A 13,168-nucleotide genomic window follows, 5' to 3' on the forward strand; every position below is an offset into this window, starting at 1 on the left:
CCAACACTGGTTTCTCAATCTCCCGTTGGAGAGGCGTGAGCTTCTCCATGATGTTATCAAACTTACGCTCTGTGATGTTGTCATTCTTGTGCTCAAAGAGCCGATTCTGAGAACTCACGACCGCAATGCGCTTCTCCAAGATGTGATCCAGTTTGCGCTCAAAGGTGTTATTCCGAGCGAGCCCCTCCAAGATGTAATCCAGTTTGCACTCAGAGGTCTTGTTCTGAGTATTAACAGCAGCCGTAAGCTTCTCCAAGATCTTATCCGTGCTCCACTCAATGAGCCCATTTTGAGAAACTCACGCCTCGTCCCATCATTTCAATCCCAGCGGGCAGCCTGGTGGGGGTCTGAACAGCCGGTTCCGCTTCCTTAATTCTTCGATAAGCCAGGGCCAAGCCAGCTCCGATCAGCAAGAACCCTGTTATCATGGTTCCGAATAGGTAGATATCTTCAGCACTCAGGCTCACCCGAGCCCAGACTTCTCGTTGAGAAAGGGGTGTCAATTGCATTCAGGGACCAGTTGATCAAATCCATAATTCCTCTTTTAGGTTTTAGAGAACAGACTGTGAGAGAGTGTTCCAGGGAAAAGTAATATAAAAAACACGAGACTAGACAAGGACATAAGAGGCTAAGCAGGGAAGATAAGGGAGAGGAGAGGAGAAAAGTGCGACCGCCTTTGCCGAGAGCCAAACGACTTGGTATTGATACTATCGATATTTGGATTGATCCGCCCACCAGTACTTTTAACCCACAAAGACATGAAACAATTCTCTGGTTCATTACCATGATCGCCACGGACTATGGGTCCACGATTTTAGCAACACCTGATGGCAATTCATCTTTACAAACCCTTAAACTCATGAATTCACTCTTTAGCTTGACATCTGTTATGCTGTAAAACGTTTATGATCGATTGCTGCAATTGTCTATAACTTGCATATTATTTGCAACCAGTTTTGGTTAAGTTACTTGAAAAAAGTAATCACTAACTAATTACTGATTACTTCCCCAAAAAAGTAATCCCATTACTTTACTGATTACTTATTTTCAAAAATAACTAGTTACGTAGTTACTTAGTTACTTTTTAAAAACATGATTTACAACCTAAATAGGTAATAAAGCGATAGATCTTTCAGCCCAATTCTACTTTTTCTGCATAACCCATCATATAAAATGTAATCAAATAAAAAAAGTCTCTTTTTAAAACTAGTTTTATTAGTTTAATCTTTAACTTGATGCATCAAGTTAAAATTAAATTATATGCAACATTCTCTGACTGGAAGAAATTTGTTTAACATTTAAACCTATTTTCTGCATATTCCAGCATATAAAATGAAAAAAACTACAAAAAGTAGTTTTTTGTGTTAACACTCACTCTTTCAAATAGATGCAAGTAAAACACAGCAGAAAATAAATAAAATCAAAGCCTCAGCAGTCCTGTTGCTCTATTTTCACCTGTTTAGCAGGAATGGTGCAGGCGGAGGTTTGCCGTGGTGCAGGTGTGCCGCAGCGGTCATGTCAGTGGAAGGATCCGGGAGTTTCTTTGTGAATTTCACATTACCATGGCAGCGTACTTGGTGCTTGCTCGGAAGTTTAGGGTGATTTTTGCTGTAAAAAGAAGTGTTCTTCCTATGCAGTGAACAGCGGATGCTAATGTTTTTGTCACTTTTTACGGAATCAAACTCAAAGTAAGGTCAGTACTTCCACGCTTTAAACGCTGCACGGCCGTACTCTCTCCATCACTCCATATTATCCATTGTTGATCTGGACACAGCTGTTACCACTTACGTCGCACTCACTTACGTCATTGTCATGAGACAATCGCAAATAAATTCACGGTTTAGTAATGCAGTAACGCAGCGTGCTTACGGGAAAGTACCAGTAATCCAATTACCTTTTTTGCAATAGTAATCCCTTACTTTACTCGTTACTTGAAAAAAGTAATCGGATTACAGTAACGCGTTACTAGTAACAAGCTCTAGGAAATTGTCTAGGGAATTAACCCATGTAATCTTGGTCGCTCTTTATGTTTCTCCCTTTGCTTGTTACCCAAATGACAAGAAGAGTGCCTTCAGAGTAGGCAATAGAGAGCAGCTGAGAATGCTTCAGGCATTACTGATGGGCAAGATCATAGAGGCTAAGGACAATTACAGGAGAAACCTGGAGTCGAAATTCTAGCAGAATAGCATGAGAAAGCTGTGGAGCGGCATGAAGACCATCACTGGATTCAGGCCATCCACAGCAGAGGAGTTGGGGGCGGTGAGGCCCCAGGATTATGGACCTGTGGCACTGACTTCCCATATCATGAAGACCCTGGAAAGACTCATCCTTGACTAGTATGGTCAAGCTGCATCAGGATGCCCTTCAGTTCACTTACCAACCTGACCTCAGAGGTAAGGTCGCCATTATCTACCTGCTCAATCATGACTATGACCATCTGGACCAGCCGGCAAGCACTGTGAGGGTCATGTTTTTAGACTTTTCCAGTGCATTCAATATCATCAGGCTGACCCTCCTGGGTTATAAGCTGATAGCGATGCAGGTGAATGCTTTTCTTGTGTCCTGCATTGTTGTCCTCTCCCCTTTCTTCTTCACGCTCTAGACCACAGACTTCAGCCACTGCACAGAGACCTGCCATCTTCAGAAGTTGATACTCTGATGACTGATGACTGTGGTGGTTGGATGCATCAGTGAGGGTGATGAGACAGAGTACCGGGCTGTGGTTGACTCCTTTGTCACATGGTGCGAGCAGAATCATCTGCAGCTCAAGCTGACAAAGACCAAAGAACTAACTGTGGACTTTAGGAGGACCAGGAAACGTGTGACCACTGTTTCAATCCATGGTGTGACCATTGTGGAGAACTATAAATACCTTAGAATACATATATACAGGGAGTGCAGAATTATTAGGCAAATGAGTATTTTGTCCACATCATCCTCTTCATGCATGTTGTCTTACTCCAAGCTGTATAGGCTCGAAAGCCTACTACCAATTAAGCATATTAGGTGATGTGCATCTCTGTAATGAGAAGGGGTGTGGTCTAATGACATCAACACCCTATATCAGGTGTGCATAATTATTAGGCAACTTCCTTTCCTTTGGCAAAATGGGTCAAAAGAAGGACTTGACAGGCTCAGAAAAGTCAAAAATAGTGAGATATCTTGCAGAGGGATGCAGCAGTCTTAAAATTGCAAAGCTTCTGAAGCGTGATCATCGAACAATCAAGCGTTTCATTCAAAATAGTCAACAGGGTCGCAAGAAGCGTGTGGAAAAACCAAGGCGCAAAATAACTGCCCATGAACTGAGAAAAGTCAAGCGTGCAGCTGCCAAGATGCCACTTGCCACCAGTTTGGCCATATTTCAGAGCTGCAGCATCACTGGAGTGCCCAAAAGCACAAGGTGTGCAATACTCAGAGACATGGCCAAGGTAAGAAAGGCTGAAAGACGACCACCACTGAACAAGACACACAAGCTGAAACGTCAAGACTGGGCCAAGAAATATCTCAAGACTGATTTTTCTAAGGTTTTATGGACTGATGAAATGAGAGTGAGTCTTGATGGGCCAGATGGATGGGCCCGTGGCTGGATTGGTAAAGGGCAGAGAGCTCCAGTCCTACTCAGACACCAGCAAGGTGGAGGTGGAGTACTGGGTTGGGCTGGTATCATCAAAGATGAGCTTGTGGGGCCTTTTCGGGTTGAGGATGGAGTCAAGCTCAACTCCCAGTCCTACTGCCAGTTTCTGGAAGACACCTTCAAGCAGTGGTACAGGAAGAAGTCTGCATCCTTCAAGAAAAACATGATTTTCATGCAGGACAATGCTCCATCACACGCGTCCAAGTACTCCACAGCATGGCTGGCAAGAAAGGGTATAAAAGAAGAAAAACTAATGACATGGCCTCCTTGTTTACCTGATCTGAACCCCATTGAGAACCTGTGGTCCATCATCAAATGTGAGATTTACAAGGAGGGAAAACAGTACACCTCTCTGAACAGTGTCTGGGAGGCTGTGGTTGCTGCTGCACGCAATGTTGATGGTGAACAGATTAAAACACTGACAGGATCCATGGATGGCAGGCTTTTGAGTGTCCTTGCAAAGAAAGGTGGCTATATTGGTCGCTGATTTGTTTTTGTTTTGTTTTTGAATGTCAGAAATGTATATTTGTGAATGTGGAGATGTTATATTGGTTTCACTGGTAAAAATAAATAATTGAAATGGGTATATATTTGTTTTTTGTTAAGTTGCCTAATAATTATGCACAGTAATAGTCACCTGCACACACAGATATCCCCCTAAAATAGCTAAAACTAAAAACAAACTAAAAACTACTTCCAAAAACATTCAGCTTTGATATTAATGAGTTTTTTGGGTTCATTGAGAACATGGTTGTTGTTCAATAATAAAATTATTCCTCAAAAATACAACTTGCCTAATAATTCTGCACTCCCTGTATAATAAACTGGACTGGATTAAAAACACCACTGCACTCTACAGGAAGGGCCAGAGTCGTCTCTATTTTCTGAGGCACCTAATGTCTTTTAAACATCTGTCGGACAATGCTCAGGATTTTCTATGAGTCTGTTGTGGCCAATACTATCCTCTATGCTGTTGCATGCTGGGGCAGCAGGTTGAGGGTCACAGATGCTAACAGACTCAATAAACTGATCTGCAATGCCAGTTGTTGTGGAAATGGATCTGGACTCCTTTACGGTGGTGTCTGAGAGGCAGATGTTTTCCAAAATAAAGATAATGCTGGATAACACCTCCCATCCACTCCATGGTATGCCAGCAAGTCACAGGAGCACGTTCAGTGAGACTGAGATTACCCATAATGCACCACTGAACGACACAGGAAATCATCATTCCTACCTGTGGCTGTCTCTCTGTACAACCCCTCCATTTAATGCATAGTATAGAGTGAAAATCTCACTATAGACCATTTTTCACATGGTCTATAGTGAAAATAGCAAATGACAAAGTTTTACAGTTTACTGTTTTGAGTGAAATGTCAATTGCTTATATGTAATCTCTGTAATATTCTGGATATTTATAATTGAGCGATTTGTATATATTTAAGGTATTTCTTATATTTTTTTTTAACTTTTTAATATATTGTGTTATGTAATTTTGTTCAGTGTGTTGCTGTTAGGACTTACCTTTCTTGGAGAAACTGTAACGGCATAAATCCCTTAGGGATTAAAAAAGTATTCTGATTCTGATAAAGAGGGTGTGATTTAGGCTGGGTCTTGACAGAAGCCTGTACTGCAACGCAGACATCTTAGAAGCTTAATGGAGAAATTTTAGGTTTAATCCCAGGGTTATGAAGGTCATTTACTTATTGTTGGGGGACATCACCTTGGTAATGCTAGTATAGCTGTTTCATCCTGGAGGCCTCTCATTTGTAAGTAGAGACAAGCATCAATAGGAATTTTGTAAAAGTAACTTAATTAGCCACTTTTATTCTTGTCATCTACAAAGAAATAATAATAAATTTTTAAAAAATTATTGTTCTGTATATTTCTATATTGTTCTACATGCCTTTATAAAGGAGTCTAGCTGAAACAACCTGAGATTTGTACTTTACTTTATTTAAATTTTTTTTAAACAGGCAGCTGTTGGGTCTGTGCTTCCACAGGCCCCGCTGATTTAGAAACTTATTCCCATTAACGAAGCAAGGAAGCAAGACGAACAGCTTTAACCGGATTTTACTTGCTAGCAAGGGAGGCTGGTTGGAACCAGGCTCTTGGAGCTGAACGCTCCTCACCTGCCTCCTAGCCAACTTCAAATAAACAGCTTTCCTTGCAGCATTATAACCCCTCCCCCCCCATGGTCACAAAAGGTTAAAACACTGCGTGTGTGTGTGCATGCATGTGCGAGCATCTGTATGTGTGTGTGTGTGTATGCAAGTGTGAGAATGTGTGTGTGTATGTAGGTGCATGTGAGTGTGTGTGTGTTTGTGTTTGGGGGTGCGTTTATGTGACCTCCTGCCCACAGGGTCATAAAGGCAGGAAGCTTACTAAACAAGAAAACAGAACCCTCACATAGGATGTGTCCCTATAATAAAACACTATAGCCTCCCCCACCATGGTTTATGGGGTGGCTGTGGCTCAGGTCGTAGAGCAGATCAGCTACTAATCGGAAGGTTGGTGGTTCGATTCCTAGATTCCTGGCCAAATATTCGGGTTGGATGGCGATTGACGGGATCCAGAGACTCTTCCCGTGAACGAAAAGCAACACAGACAGTAAGTACAGAAATATCCTTGGGCAAGATACTAACCCCAAATTGCCTTCCGATGCGTTCATCGGAGTGTGAATGTTTATTAGTTGCACTTGACTTTAGAAGTGCTTGTATGAGTGGGTGTGAATGTGGCATGTTGTATAGAGCGCTTTGAGTACTTCGGGAGAGTAGAAAAGTGCTATATAAGAATCAGTCCATTTACCATTCAACAGGCTGGGGGTCAGATACAAAGGAATGTCTTTGATCATACAGTTTGAACCAAGACTTACAAATTTAAGTACAATAATGGCAACATTTAACAATTTGACTCCAACAGCAGCCTACTTACTGGTTTGAATTTTTATGTCAGCCAGGATAGTACAAAGAGAAGAAGGAATAAAGACACACAGGAAAAAGGTCCAGAACAGAGTCAAACCAAGGCCCCTGTAGTATTTAAGGATATGGGTCACCTGCTTAACCAAGTCAGCTACAACAACACTCTTGTGCTCTGTTTTTATATTTGTTATGTACTTTGTCTGAGATTGCCAGGGTTGCAGCTACAATAATAAGGCTGTCATTGTCTTAAATATCATCAGAATACACTTAAGGAATACTTTAACCAAATTAACCAATGGACAAATATGCAATTGCAATTATAATCAGATATTCTGTTTTTAAATAATGGAATGGTTACATTGATAAATGTATTAAATTATAAAATAAATACTGTTGCCAGCCTTACTTCATTATTTGAAATGGACTTTATTCATGTATATATTTCCAGTCTTACTAAAGACCTGAAAATATAAATATTAATACAACACTGTTGCACACTACACAAACTGTCCAGCACTTTTGCCTGTACTGTGAGGCTTTTTCTCATTTTCCTGGCTGCTGACTCAGGAAATGATTCGCGTGCTGTTGAGATTTATAAACACATATTCAATTCAGTTTAATTCAATTTTATTAATACAGCGCCAAATCACAACAGCAGTGATGTCAAGCCACTTTATATTGTCAGGTACACTGTAAAATCTAATATTGTGTTTAATTAAAAATATTAAGTAGGCTGAACTCAGTTTTTATTAATTTGTTATTAGAACTCAATTTAAATACGTTACCAGTACATTTTATGCAAAAATGTTACTTAAAATTAACACCACAACCTTAAAAACCTTCTATAAAAATATGTCTTTGAAATTTTTTGTTGATTGTTTGAAATAAAAAAGTGAGATAAGAGCCCAGACAAAATTTTTCGGGAGGTGCAGCCGTTAGGGGTGGGGTGTGGGGGGTATTTTCAATCCATAGCCCTAACTAACTAACTATATATATAATGTTTAACCTGAGTAGCAAAAGACCGCAGGGGGGTTGAAAACGATACGCCAAGAGTTAGCTGTGCTTGCCGGCTCTATCGAGTCTTGACCTCCCGGTCAGCTATCGCTCTGGTGGATAACAGAGCTTTCCGAAAATGTGGAAGCACTTTTGCAAATATGTGATATTTTGATAAATTAAGTAGATATTTGAGCATTACACAGCTACATTCTCCCCTGAAAATATCTTAAAAGGTTATTTTGTGACTCAGAAAGGGTAATCTGGGGAAAAGGAGGATCGCATTTGTCGGCCGCGGTTGTCGGATCCTGTGTGTACTTGTGTGTACTTGTAAACACGGCAATGGCGGAGGAGCACGGCTAAAAAACTTTTAAATATTACTTTTTCTGAGTCACAAAATAAACTTTTAAGATATTTTCAGGTGAGAATGTAGCTGTGTAAAGTTCAAATATCTGCTCGATTTATCAAGTCATCACATATTTGCAAAAATGTTCCGACGTTTTCAGAGACATCTATTTTTTTAATGCTTTGTGGCAGCTTTTGAACATCTGTGGCATCTATTAATGTCAAATCTAGCCTTTCTTTAACAACATCAGCAAACTGCTTTTATATTAAACCGACTTTTCTGCTTAATTACATTTTAAATAACAATAATAACAACAATAGTATTTATTTTGTTAAAAAATGTGTTTAAAAATAAGTTTTGTTGTGAAAGCTATAATCCAGATTAGTGGCCTGTTAAATGGTTAAAGTCTAAGTTGGCTTTATACTTGAGAATAAAATAATATAGGTTGTCCTAAAGAATTAAGTTAAATTCCACAGTTGAATCATAAGAAACATTATGTTACATATAAACCCTGCCATATGTTAGATCTGGTCATTTTGCTTATTAGAAACTTTATATATTGGAAGTTAACTTTTAACAAGCATGTAATGATTATATGTAATGATTATATTTAAATTAGGTGGTCTTTTTTTAAACACATCTCTTCAGGCCAAAACTGACAGTGCCAATACCACACATACAGACACAGTAGTAGATGGTGTTTTTAATACTATATGTGTTAGTCTAATTTGGTTGTATGGGGTCTACATTGACCTTCTGTGTTGTAAGTTATAATGATTGCACAGCCATTAAGGATCAAATCAGCTTCTAAAATATTTTCTGTTTTTTCTCCCTCTGCTTGCTTCTTACTGTCTTTGAGGCTCGGGACCAGCACTCCTGCTGTTGGACAGAAAGACATCAGTAAGTATTTTGGTTTTCCAATATATTAGCAATTGTCAGTAACATTTATATTAATTAAGCTGAACTTTAATCATACTTTAGATCAGCCTGTTTTACTTATTGTTTTATTTGTGCTTTGGTTTGGGGAAGTTGTTTCTTTACTGATCTTTTCCTGTCTTCTGTTATTAGACTTGAGATATGACTGCACTATGCTGTTGTTGTGACTCCAGTTAATTCTACAAGACATGCTGTGTAAGTAAACAAACAACAACAGTTTGTCTGCATTTCTTGAAAGATCACATCCCCCAAACTCAGTGTTGAGGGTCTACACTGTATATAGTGAAGTCTGCAAGTTTTCTAACAGCAAAATTTGTTTTAATAATACATATTTTTTTTTTACATTTTATTTGAAAGTGCCTTTCAAAACACTCAAGGTCACTGTACACAGTAGAGTAAAAAGCATCATAAAAGCAAAGAGTTTACACAATCATAAAACATTAATTTTGCAGATCATTAGAATGAAAGTTATTGGTCATGTTTGCATAGCCCTTTTTAAAATGATGCTTTCATGACATTATTGTGTGTCAGGTGGTGGTCAGGGCTATCCAGACTGACAAGTGGGACATTGAATGTCACCTCTCCGGTGGGGAGGGAGCCTGAGATTGTCTAAATTGGAGTCTGTTCTATACCAAATGCAGAAAAAAAAATGTTTTAAGAAAGCAATTAAGTTCGTGTTCCAAAAAATATGATTGTTTGCTTGCAGGACAACAGGAGAGATGAGTCCTCCGTCACAGATGGTGTGGTCAGTGAAGATGGTCGCCTGCAGGTTCAAGCTCATTGCATCTCCAACCCACATCCACTGCCACTGTACTGAAGGGAAGTTAAAGACTTTCTCTGCACCTACATTTGGATCACCTCGATCCATGACAGTCATTCAGGCAGTAATGCCTGGACTGGAAACAAGCCATCCTTAAAGTAATACAACATTCCAGCTCATGTGTTGGAATGGAAAACAAATGTGTTGTTTAAATTAGAGACTGCACTTGTGACAGAACAATAAATATTTTATTTTGATTATATAAGTAATGTAAGTACAAAACAAACTTGTGGTAGACCTAAACTTATTTTCAGAATAATTAAATCTGAGACTTTGTTTAATTGTAAGATTATAACAGTGATGGCAATATAATTATTTGTTGTTCAAGAGAACAGTGTCCAGTATGTTGGCTGTTATACTTTGTTGTGTTTGAAAATAAAAGTTGTGCTCATTTTAACATCATTACAAAAAGTGTTGTTAATTATTTTTAATCATATTCAGGTTACCACAAATTGTTTTTTCATTTAGTTGAACTTGAAATGTTTGTCAGTAGGTAAACAATTAGTATTGTACAGTCAGAAATATCAAGTTATTGTTAATGCTGCAGACTTGCAAATAATAAGTTGTCCTAACAGTCATCTTAAGTCAGCTTTACTTAGTTTTTTTGAGGCTACGAGTTTGCATAAAGTTACGTTGAAACCAAGCACACCATTGCTTTTCTTGTGACATTACCAATAAGTTTGATGTGTCACATGGCCCTCTTCCTATTGAAAAAACAAAAGTTGTATTCAAGATGGCCGACTTCTACATGGCCACCATGGTCACCACCCATCTTGAGGAGTTTGCCCCCTCACATATACTAATGTGCCACAAACAAGATTTTAATATCACGACCCATTCCCATTTTATTACGGTGTATCCATATAAATGGCCCACCCTGTACTTTTAAATACTCTAGGAACAACAAGTAGGCCTGCAGTGTGAGAGCGAAGTGCTCTAATAGGGTGATATGGTACTACAAGGTCATTAAGATAAGATGGGGCCTGATTATTTAAGACCTTGTATATGAGGAGCAGGATTTTGAATTCTGGATTTAACAGGGAGCAATGAAGGGAAGCCAATACAGGAGAAATCTGCTCTCTCTTTCTAGTCCCTGTCAGGACTCTTGCTGCAGCATTTTGGATTAACTGAAGGCTTTTCAGGGGGGTTTTAGGACATCCTGATAATAAAGAATTACAGTAGTCCAGCCTGGAAGTAATAAATGCTTGAACTAGTTTTTCAGCGTCACTCTGAGACAGGCTATTTATAATTTTAGAGATGTTGCACAAATGGAAGAAAGCAGTCTTACATATTTGTTTAATATGTGCATTGAAGGACATGTCCTGGTCAAAAATGACTCCAAGGTTCCTCACAGCGTCACCGGAGGCCAAGGTAATGCCATCCAGAGTAAGAATCTGGTTAGATACCATATTTCTAAGATTTTCAGGGCCGAGTACAATAACTTCAGTTTTATCTTTTATCTGAATTAAGAAGCAGAAAGTTAGTGGCCATCCAGGTCTTTATGTCTTTAAGACATTCCTGCAGTTTAACTAATTGCTGTGTGTTATCTGGCCTCATGGACAGATAGAGCTGGGTGTCATCTGCATAGCAGTGAAAATGTATGCTATGTCTTCTAATGATGCTGCCTAAGGGAAGCATGTATAATGTAAACAGAATTGGTCCTAGCACTGAACCCTGTGGAACACCATAATTGACGTTAGTGTGTGAAGAAGACTCTCCATTTACATGAACAAATTGGAGTCTATTAGATAGATAAGATACAAACCACTGCAGTGCAGTATCTGTAATACCTACAGCGTGCTGTAATCACTAATGTTTAATAATGCACATTTCACTGTTTTAGTCTTTGGTTCACTGGTTTTTAGTTTGTTTTTTGTCTGTTTGGTCTGTCTGACTCAGTCAAGTCAAGTCAAGTCAAGTCAAGTTGGTTTTATTGTCACTTCAACCATATACAGTTAGTACACGGTGAAACGAAACAACGTTCCTCCAGGGCCAAGGTGCTACATGCAACATAAATTTACAACATAAATTAACAGAAAACACTAAACTAGCTAACTAAGAGGCCAGACTGACCTAACATAAATTACAACATAAATTAATAAAATCTAACTATCTAAGGAAAACTTGGTAGGTAGGTAGTGCAGGAACAGTAAACATTCCTTAATGTAGCAGCAAAAATTGGGAAGTAAAGAAGTTAGTGCAAAAAATCCAGTTATCATATTGTGCAAAAGAGCATTTACAGGTTGGTGTGTACGATAGTTAGTCTCAATGCTTTGAGGTAGTTGAGTTAAGCTGAGTGATATTGTGTGTGTGTGTGTGTGTGTGTGTGTGTGTGTGCGCGTGCGCGTGCGTGCGTGTGTTTATCAGTCTAGTCCCTTTTTGTTGAGGAGACGGATGGCTTGTGGAAAAAAGCTGTTGCACAGTCTGGATGTGTGTGCCCGAATGCTTCGGTACCTTTTTCCAGATGGCAGGAGTGTGAAGAGTGTGTGAGAGGGGTGTGTCCGATCAGCCACAATGCTGGTGGCTTTGCGAGTGCAGCGTGTGGTGTAGATGTCCTCAATAGAGGGGAGAAAGACCCCGATGATCTTCTCCGCTGTTCCCACTATCCGCTGTAGGGTCTTGCGGTCCGATATGGCACAGTTCCCAAACCAGACAGTGATGCAGCCGCTCAGGATGCTCAGTCTCTATGGAGATGGGGTTTTGGGGGGATAACAGGAGGAGAGAAGCTGCAGAGAGGCGTGTAAGACTGCAACTCTGCTTCCTGGTCCCAACTTTGGATAGTCACATTTTGGGGGGTTTAATAAATTATTAACATTCCTAGAAATGAGAGCTGCTCCATCCAAAGTGGGATGGATGCCGTCTCTCCTAACAGGGCCAGGTTTCCTCCAGAAGGTTTGCCAATTATCTATGAAGCCCACATCGTTTTTTGGACACCACTCAGACAGCCAGCAATTTAAGGAGAACATGCGGCTAAACATGTCACTCCTGGTCTGATTGGGGAGGGGACCAGAGAAAACTACAGAGTCCCACATTGTTTTTGGCTAAGTTACACACCGATTCAATATTGATTTTAGTGACCTCCGATTGGCGTAACCGGGTGTCATTACTGCTGACGGGAATTATGATTTTACTGAATTTACGTTTACCCTTAGCCAGCAGTTTTAAATTTCCCTCAGTGTCACCTGCTCTGGTCCCTGGAAGACAATTGATTATGTTTGCTGGTGTCTTTAGCGTCACGTCTCAGAACAAATTCACCAATATCTAGGGTTTGATCCCTGGCAGGTGTGTCGTCGAGTGGGGAAAAACAGTTAGACATATGAACAGGTTGGTGGTGTACCTGGGGCTTAAGACTATGCTTCCTCCTGTGGAATTAAAGAAATTATTTGACTGCTACAATATAATCTGCAGCATTAACATTGCATTAATGATACAACATATGGCTTTAAGACGGCATTAAGATGTTTAAACGTACTGTCACCATATTAACCTTTATTACAGGTGCAGTTATAATCATTTTATAC

This window comes from Oreochromis niloticus, linkage group LG16 (assembly GCF_001858045.2).
Source record: "Oreochromis niloticus isolate F11D_XX linkage group LG16, O_niloticus_UMD_NMBU, whole genome shotgun sequence".
Lineage (NCBI taxonomy): Eukaryota > Metazoa > Chordata > Actinopteri > Cichliformes > Cichlidae > Oreochromis > Oreochromis niloticus.